This window comes from Palaemon carinicauda, chromosome 2 (genome assembly GCF_036898095.1).
Source record: "Palaemon carinicauda isolate YSFRI2023 chromosome 2, ASM3689809v2, whole genome shotgun sequence".
NCBI lineage: Eukaryota > Metazoa > Arthropoda > Malacostraca > Decapoda > Palaemonidae > Palaemon > Palaemon carinicauda.
In genome coordinates, this window is record NC_090726.1 from 139,765,731 (window position 1) to 139,775,730 (window position 10,000).

Genomic DNA, 10,000 nt, shown 5'->3' on the forward strand with positions numbered 1-10,000 from the left:
TAGTCCCTCTATGAGTCCAAAGGAAAACTGTATTTGCTTCACAAAAAAAGAGTGTCTTTCCATGAATCAAAAGGCGGACAGAATTATTCTATAATGCTTTAATAGCAATGGATAAGGTAGCCATTCCTTTGTCATGTGACAAATAAAACTTCTACAACTACAATATGTCGGAACGAGAAAATCATTCGATACACCCCGTTCTACATTGGCCTAAAACTACAAAGATTATCAAGATTATTTCCCTTCCTTGGTTCTATCTAATTGCTAAGTAGACTAATTTCACTTAACGTGACACAATACAATCAAATAAGGCAAGCAGTCGAAGACAACTATATGTCTAATATCCAATATTACCACGGAGAAGAGTGACCATTACCAGCTTACCTTTACAGATACAGAAGACTCCCCTGATGTTTAATTTTCTCGTGCTATGTCTCATTCTGGGAGTTTAGCTTGTGCGAGTGGTTTCCAAAACCAAGTTCAATTTGCAGCAGAATGTCACAATATTAGTTATTGGATCGTTACTTTATCTCGTATGTCTTTCCTCCTGGAGAGTAGAGATACAATCATGGTAGGTAGAATGATTTAGTTAATAATTAAGGGAGAGGGAAGCCCCTACTATGTTGATCATTAAATTTAGTATATTAGCAGGAATCTAAGTTTAAACGGAAAAATTGATAAAATAGAATTCCCAGTATCTTCTGATGAAGGAAAGAAAATTCCCCGATTACTCTAGTTTTTTATTCATTAAAAAATATTTGGGTACACAATTTCACCAATGCCACCAATGAGAAAACATTTGCAATAACATAGCGAGAGGGTAAGCAATGTAAAAGCCAGAAACTGATTCTCTTTATGGAAAGGCTGTGTCAGCTGTTTGTATAGGCCGTTCATAGCTTTGTCAACAATGGGAAGATATTTGTCTCATTTTCATAAATAAATGGATTAACGGCTATCCATTAGGCGTCAATATGCTGTATCATTTATCTGAGATATTTAAAACATTGTTATTGAAGCAGGCGTATATACATCTTTTTTTATCTAAATACTTAGATCTAACCATTAGAAGGTTAATGTAGATAACAGAATCCCTTCTAGGCAAAATAATCCCCTTCAGCTATCCCTCAGGCCATTTCTACCAGTTTATATGATAATAAACTAATCCATACACTAACGTTCAAACTAGCTTGAGTGCCCCTTTGGGTACTATACTTTCACCTTTAAACATCAACATTATCATACGTAAAGGAGAATACAACGACTTCGACCAGCTTCCAGGTCAGACATTGCTCATAGGTTTAGACGGTAGCCTATTGATGATTATTCTTTTTAGTAATTCTATTGAACATAAGATTATTTCAGGTACATTATATGAAAATAAAGTATCTTTGGTTTCATGTAAGTAAACAGAGGGGGTAAGAAGAAATTATCTATGTACCTGGCATAATACACACACATTTATATAATATTATTATTATTGTTACTTGCTAAGCTACAGCCCTAGTTGGAAAAGCAGGATGCTATAAGCCCTAGGGCTTCAACAAGGAAAATAGCCCAGTGAGGAAAGGAAATAAGGAAATTACAAGGGAAGTAATTAACAATTAAAATTAAATACTTTAAGAATTGTACCAATATTAAAATATATCTTTCATATATAAATTATAAAAAACGTTACAAAAACAAGCGAAAGAGAAATAAGATAGAATAGTGTGCCCAATTGTACCCTCAAGCAATAGAATTCTATCCCAAGACATTGAAAGACCATAGGACAGAGGCTATGGCACTATCCAAAACCCGAGAACAATGGTTTGATTTTGAAGTATCCTTCGCCTAGAAGAGCTGCTTCCCATAGCTAAAGAGTCTCCTCTACCCTTACCAAGAGGAAAGTAGTCACTGAACATTTACATTGCCATAGTTAACCCGTTGAGCGAAAAAAGAATTGTTTAGTAATCTCAGTGCTGTTAGGTGTATAGGGACTGAAGAATGTGTAAAGAATAGGCCAGACTATCCGGTGCATGTGTAGGCAAACAGAAAACGAGCCGTAACCAGAGAGAAGGATTCAATGTAGTACTATCTGACCAGTCAAAAGACAATATATTTATATATATATATATATATATATATATATATATATATATATATATATATATACAGTATATATATATATATATATATATATATATATATATACTGTATATATATATATATATATATATATATATATATATATATATATATACAGTATATATATATATATATATATATATATATATATATATATATATACAGTATATATATATATATATATATATATATATATATATATATATATATATATATATATAATCTGCCTGTGCGTATTATTATTGTTATTATTATTATTATTATTATTATTATTATTATTATTATTATTACAAGCCAAGATATAGCCCTTGTTGAAAAAGCAAGATGCTATAAGCTCAAGGGCTCCAACAGGGAAAATTAGCTATTGAGGAATGGAAACAAGGAAATAAATAAACTAAGAGAGAAGTAATAAACAATCAAAATAAACTATTTTAAGAGCAATAACAACATTAATTTACATCTTTCATGTATAAACTATAAACATTAAAAAAAAAAAGAACCAGAGGAAGAGAAATAAAATATCAAAGTGAGCCTGATTGTACCCTCAAGTATGAGAACAGCCGTATCACTGCCCATGACTAGAGAGCAATGGTTTGATTTTGAAAAGTCCTTCCCCTAGAAGAGCTGCTTAACCATAGCTAAAGACTCTTCTACCCTTACCAAGAGGAATGTAGCCACTGAATAATTACATTGCAGTAGTTAACCCCTGGAACTAACAAAAATTATTTGGTAATCTCAGTGTTGTCAGGTGTACGAGGGCAGAGGAAAATGTGGAAAGAATAGGCCAGACAATCCGGTGTATGTGTAGGCAAAGACAAAATGAGCCCTAACTAGAGAAGAGGATCCAATGCAGTACTATCTGGCCAGTCATTGGACACAATAACTCTAGGGGTAGTATCTCAACTGGCGGCTGGTGCCTGGCCAACCTACTACCTATAATAAGTTACCTTCCAGTTTCCTAGTACCTCTCTTGGGATGATACTGTTAGCTCCATGTATTTATTCTACCCTTGCGACTTTTCACAGCTAGCTGATCAACTAAAAGGTAACAAAAGTACGGTGAATGTTCAAAACCGATGAGAGTAATCAAATTCGTTATTACCCCTATATGATAAAGAAAAAGTGTTTGGTTTTAAATATATATATATATATATATATATATATATATATATATATATATATATATATATATATATATATATAGATAGATAGATAGAGATAGATAGATAAATAGATATATATTTCCTGTCACGCAGAGTGGCAACCAATCGGATACAACTTTCTTCCACATATTGGCCCGACTGCCGTCTGATCAGTTAGGAGAGGGTAAGGGGATGGGAGGGGTTAAATCTGTGTATGCATGTGCGTGTATATCTATTTTAATATTTAGCCGTCCTTTTTTATTCTTAGCGTACACTAGCGTGTATATATATATATATATATATATATATATATATATATATATATATATATATATATATATATATATATATATATATATATATATATATATATACTTGAGGGTACACTCAGGCACACTATTCTATCTTATTTTTTTTTTCTTCCTCTTGTTTTTTTTTAAATGGTGTGTTGGGCAGGCTTAATAGAAGGGCCATGGATGCCTGGTGGTTTATCAAGAGGTTGTCTTTTCCTTTTTCTGATTCTTTTTCTTCTCAAAACCATCCTTACTGTCCTCCCTTCAGTTGAAGTGGCTATCCTGGAGGGTATTTAGCCTTGCATGGTGTATCGGCTCCTCCATGTTGACCAGTTTTTCCGACTTTTTACTATAGTCTATGGGTATCATCAATCACTTTGTTTATAATTCTGTACGTATTGTTTTTGTTATAATTCTTGTTAATCTAGTTTTTAAGTATGATGTCTCTTTTTTATTTCTATTAATTCTTATGCTGTCTGGAGACATTGAGCGAAATCCGGGACCAGTACGTCCTAGATTTCGTCAATGTCGTCTTCTGTATTGCAATATTCGTGGTCTTCATGCAAATATCCAAGACCTTACAGTTGCGTCCAGACAGTATGATATTCTTTTGTGCTCAGAAACTTTGGTTTCTAATATGAGGCACTCATCTGAGCTCCTTATAACTGGTTTTAAGAAGCCAATAATGTTGAAACGTGATGCCATCCCTAGGGCCAGGGGAATGGCGGTGTATATTAGGACCGAGTACCCTGCTTCTCATAAGTCCTGCTATCAATGTGGATGTCATGAGATTCAGGTAATAAAAGTTTGTGGCAGGCATAACAACTTTTATTTATGTTCGATCTACCGGAATCCAGACATGGATGATTCTATCTTCGATTGTCTTCTTACCATTATGGCTAAGATACAAGAAGATGATAGAAAGGCTTCTTTTGTCTTTGTTGGTGATTTTAATGCTCACCATAGGGAGTGGTTAAGTTCTATCTCTCCTACCGATCGCCATGGCTTAAGAGCTTTAGACTTTGCCTCTGAATCAGGCTGTGAGCAAATCATAAATGAAGCTACTCACAGGTCTGGTAATTGCTTGGACCTTGTATACACTGACTCCCCTGGCGTTATAACTGGTAAGGTTGGTTCTCCAGTCGGGACATCTGATCATGCCTTGATTTCATTATTAGTGAAGACTGAGCAGCCTGTCCCTGATATATCATATTCTTGTAAAATTTATATGAAATCCCAAGCAGACTGGAATGGGATTTTACATGATCTTTTGTTCTTGAATTGGTCACAATTATATAATAGTGTAGATCCTGTTGTCCCTTTGAATGAGAATCTAGTCAACATAATTGATAGGCGTATCCCTTCTCGTGTGCTAAGGTACCGATTGAAGGACAAACCGTGGTTCAATGATGATTGCAGACGTGCTTTTTTGGAGAAGCAGGAGGCCTATCAACTTTGGAAGGGTAACAGATCAGATTTGACCTGGAACAACTATACTCAGCTTCGAGCTTTTGCTCAGAGAGTTTATGCCTCAACTGTAAAGGAGTACAATTTAACCATAAAAGAAACCCTTTCTGGTACAACTCAGGAACATAAATGGTGGTCTACCCTTAAATCTGCACTCTTTGGTGTAGATGCAACAGTTCCTCCTTTACTTAAACCAGATGGCTCAGTCACTCACTGTCCAAAGGAAAAGGCAACCCTTTTGGCTGATGTTTTTGACAGTAAACAGAGTAATGAAAAACTTGAACTTCCTCATTCCTGTTTTCCTGAGGCTAAACTAACTAGTTTAGCTTTTCGATCTCGTGAGATTAAAGCTCTGTTGATGGACCTTGATGCTTATGGAGGTGTAGACCCAAATGGTATTTTTCCTTTGTTTTTTATAAAGACAGCAGATTTCTTAGCTCCAAAGTTATCTGTTATTTTGCGCAAGTTAGCAAGAAGAGGAGCTTTTAGCACTAGTTGGAGAATTGGTAATGTTACTCCTCTATGTAAATGTGTTTGCGGTAGCTCAAGTCCCACTGATTACCGCCCAATTTCCATAACTCCCATATTATCTAAAGTTTTTGAACGTCTTCTGGCAAAACGTCTTAATAGGTTTGCTGAAGGTAATCATCTCTTCCCTAGTTTGCAATTTGGTTTTCGTAAAGGCCTTGGAGCATGTGATGCCCTTCTTACAATCTCCAATGCTGTACAGAAATCCCTTGATTGTGGTCGGGAAGTTCGTATGATTGGCCTTGATTTTAGTGCTGCCTTTGACCGTGTTAATCATGAGGCCCTTGTTTTCAAACTGAAACAGTTGGGAGTGGGTGGGTCGTTTCTTAGCATTATTATTGATTTTTTAAGTAATAGATCTCAAAGAGTTGTTGTTGATGGGCACCATAGTGATTATAGGAATGTGATATCCGGTGTTCCACAGGGTAGTGTTCTTGGCCCATTACTTTTCATACTATATACACATGACATGTGGTTTGGCCTAGAAAACAAGCTTGTTGCATATGCAGATGATGCTACTCTCTTTGCATCAATTCCATCCCCTGAATGTAGATCTAGGGTTGGTGAATCCCTTAATAGAGATTTAGCTAGAATTAGTGCATGGTGCAAATTATGGGGTATGAAGTTGAATCCTAACAAAACTCAAAGTATGATTGTAAGTAGGTCAAGGACGGTGGTTCCTCAACATCCGGATCTCAGTATTGATAATGTTTCTTTAAATATGTATGACTCTTTCAAAATTTTAGGTGTGATTCTCGACAGTAAATTTACTTTTGAGAAACATACAAGGTCTGTGTCTTCTTCAATTTCACAAAAAATAGGCTTATTGAGAAAGTCTTTCAAGATTTTCGGTGATCAATCTATTCTGAAGAAGTGTTTTAATTCTTTCATTCTACCTTGTTTTGAGTATTGTTCTCCTGTCTGGTCTTCAGCTGCTGATTCTCATCTTAATTTGTTGGACAGAAACTTACGGTCTATTAAATTTCTTATTCCTGATCTAGATATTAATCTCTGGCACCGTCGTTCAATTAGTTCATTATGTATGTTGCATAAGATTTTTCACAACTCTGACCATCCTTTACATTCAGATCTCCCTGGACAATTCTATCCTGTTCGTAATACTAGGCAGGCAGTTAAGTCTAATAGCCAGGCCTTCTCCATCACGAGGCTCAATACTACGCAGTACTCTAGAAGTTTTATTCCAGCTGTGACCAAGTTGTGGAATGATCTTCCTAATCGGGTGGTTGAATCAGTAGAACTTCAAAAGTTCAAAGTTGGAGCAAATGCTTTTTTGTTGACCAGGCGGACATAGTCTTTTTATAGTTTATTTATGACATATTTGTTTTTGATGTTGTTGATAGTTTATTATATGACATGTCTGTTTTGACGTTGTTTCTTATTTTAGAATGATTTATTGTTAATTTGTTCTCTTCATTTATTTATTTCCTTATTTCCTTTCCTCACTGGGCTATTTTTCCCTGTTGGAGCCCCTGGGCTTATAGCATCTTGCTTTTCCAACTAGGGTTGTAGCTTGGATAGTAATAATATATATATATATATATATATATATATATATATATATATATATATATATATATATATATATATATATATATATATATATATATATATATATATATATATATACAGAGAGAGAGAGAGAGAGAGAGAGAGAGAGAGAGAGAGAGAGAGAGAGAGAGATGGGGGAATCATGCCTACATGTATGAATGTATACTGTATATAAAACACATATGACCTTAAAGTTACCAAATCACAGTAACATGAAGATGCCATGAACATTTTGAAGCACGAGGTTGGAATGGAAAATGTGCGGGAGGCAGCCTTTCATCCAGTCCCCATGGGAAGGTTATTAAGGTCCAATTACTGTTATAATCAAAGTATATGAAGGGCTAACAGGATATGTCGATTGCTTATTTTAAAAGGCTTTGTTAATGCAGCGGCATAATGGATTGAAATTTTCTCATCAAACTCTGTAATGACCCACATAAACTCTTCTCTGGCTGGAATTGTACTTGGTTCTGGCTCGTTTCGCCAGTTCTCTCTCTCTCTCTCTCTCTCTCTCTCTCTCTCTCTCTCTCTCTCTCTCTCTCTCTCTCTCTCTCTCTCTCCCCCGTGTATTTATATAATTGTTGGTTATAAAGGACATTTGCATTTTTGGTTTTTCAATGTAAAGGTAATTTTCTCGATCTAGCTGTCATTTTATTGCATTTGTAACGGATTAAAAGTGATTATATTGTCATACAATATAATTCCCTTGTTTCATTTTTCTTGTACACCATTAATTAGTCATCAACAATATGTAATCTCACATATATACAATTATGATATGCATCTTTTGACTAGTAAATACGAAATAAAATGGAAATTAGCAGTTGATTCTTCTTTTCTAATAAAGAGAAATAAATTCAACTACAACAAAGGGTAATAATACATTTAGGCCTATGTATATAATAACGGAATGTGAATAATGATGCAATTAAGGGAAATCTAAATAAAAAAACACTTGTTAAAAGAAAATAAAAAAATAGAATATCGGGAGTTCCGAGAAAGCATCGAATGAAAACATAAAATTCATAGGCCGTTATTTGACCTAAATCAAAACATGAGCAGCGACACATGTTACGAAACCACTACAAAACATTGAACTAAATGTTAAAAGGCCATAGAACACGGAAGAGAGAGAGAGAGAGAGAGAGAGAGAGAGAGAGAGAGAGAGAGAGAGAGAGAGAGAGAGAGAGAGAATTTTCATTCCCAAGAGTAAAGACTAACATGTTGCTCCATGGCACAAATAAATTGGGTGATATTAGAATTGGCAGTGTTGTTATTGCGGGAATGGTAATGCTTCTTTATGGTAGCAGCTTGTTATTTGGGAATATTTCCGCTCTGCCTTTTTTCTCAAATGATGTATCTTTCCTCTCACTTCGTCTGAGGAACATAACTTTTTTTTCTGATTAACTTTGACTTTTTTCTATAAAGGAGATGCTATAAGACATTTATGTACATTCACAATACTCTCATATAAACATATGAAAAGACAGCTATGATTTAATGTGCAAAGAACATGGAGTCACTACCCAGCAATACTGTTCTTTGTCAAACTGACTCTTAACAGAACAAAGATTAATGGGTTGTCAAAGTAATTACTCCGGTAAAAAAAAAAAAAAAAAAAAAAAAAATAAAATAAAAAAAAAAACCATAATATATCTTCCTTTGGAAGGTAGCCGGTTGAATACAACCGATGTCAAACAAATGATGCGATTCTGGGAGATCGGATGACACTATGAAAGACTGAAATAACATTACGAAACAAGCAATTCGATGTCAGTAGCAATCTGTGAATCTGAAAAGAGCAAAGAGGCTGGAGCCATCAAAAGCAGTACTTTTGAAAGATGGAAGGGCTATTGGATCAAAATAAAGAAGTTATGCTGAAAGTTCAAAAATTATACTATACGGTGATTCAAAAGAAATAAAAAATGTACTCACACAACACTTTGATTGACAATAACCGATTATCGATAAAAAAGCCCAAAACGCAAGGAGACAACAGCAAGTAATTACTATTAAGAAAGCAAAATACACTGAATCTCCAATATAAAAGTGTACAAAGCAAACATTATGAAGTCCATAACTAACTGGAATTAAGAAAGGAACAAACACTGCTGCATTAATAGCAAACAGTTATTCTGAAGGGAACAAACAATACGGAGTCAACAGCAAACTTCCATAATCGCTGCTGGAACTTCCTCCGGTGCATCATAACTTTGAAAGTTGCTCAACTCCTGCCGCCCAGATTCCCTGATTAAAACGCCGAGATCATCAAGATAAACCGCGATTCCGGCCTACGAACACCGGGTTCTTTAACAGAAACTATTTCTTTGGGGTTTCTTTCATGTATAAAAGCTTACAGACATCCAAGGGCAAGAAAGTTCTTCGAGACCTTTGACAAAATGGCAGAGAATATTATGACTTGTTTGCAGCAGAGTGAACGTATATCTATCAAGGATATAATAGGATTGAAGCATCTGTCAGTTGATGACAATTTAATTAATTATATCTTCACTTATCCCCATTTCTTTGCCCCTACTTGTCACACAATGTTTTACACTTGGTCGTCAATAACTCGTGAATATTATTAGGTAAAAAATTTAAACTGCATTATTAATCTTTAACAAAGCAATCCAACAGAAACTATTAACGTAATAATATAGCATTGTCTACCCAATATATACAGTATCTAATAAATTTTCCAAATGATTCGAGATGAATATTGCAGGCAAACATAACTCGTAATTAACATCAACGTCATCTCTCACTAAAATAACAATTTAGTCCGATGCACATATCTCGTATTTTGTCATCGCCTCAAGAGATATGTTCTATAGACAATGAAGGAAACACGGACGGAGGCAAAATCGCTCTTGTTCCA

The 10,000-nt window shown here is 34.8% G+C and overlaps 1 protein-coding gene and 1 long non-coding RNA gene across 6 annotated transcripts in view; one reads left to right on the forward strand and one right to left on the reverse strand.

Annotated features, from left to right (window-relative positions):
• The window catches only part of LOC137627478 (lachesin-like), a 770,122-nt gene that overhangs the window by 335,953 nt on the left and 424,169 nt on the right, over window positions 1-10,000 (forward strand). The window lies entirely within an intron of this gene.
• LOC137627501 (uncharacterized) overlaps window positions 1-10,000 on the reverse strand; it is a 742,199-nt gene that overhangs the window by 186,380 nt on the left and 545,819 nt on the right. For 2 of the 3 annotated variants that reach the window (XR_011041172.1, XR_011041171.1), the window contains exon 5: window positions 385-547. The exons of the other annotated variant lie outside the window; for it this stretch is intronic. This is a non-coding gene — a long non-coding RNA (uncharacterized lncRNA). The remainder of the gene's footprint in view (window positions 1-384; window positions 548-10,000) is intronic. 3 annotated transcript variants of the gene reach the window in all.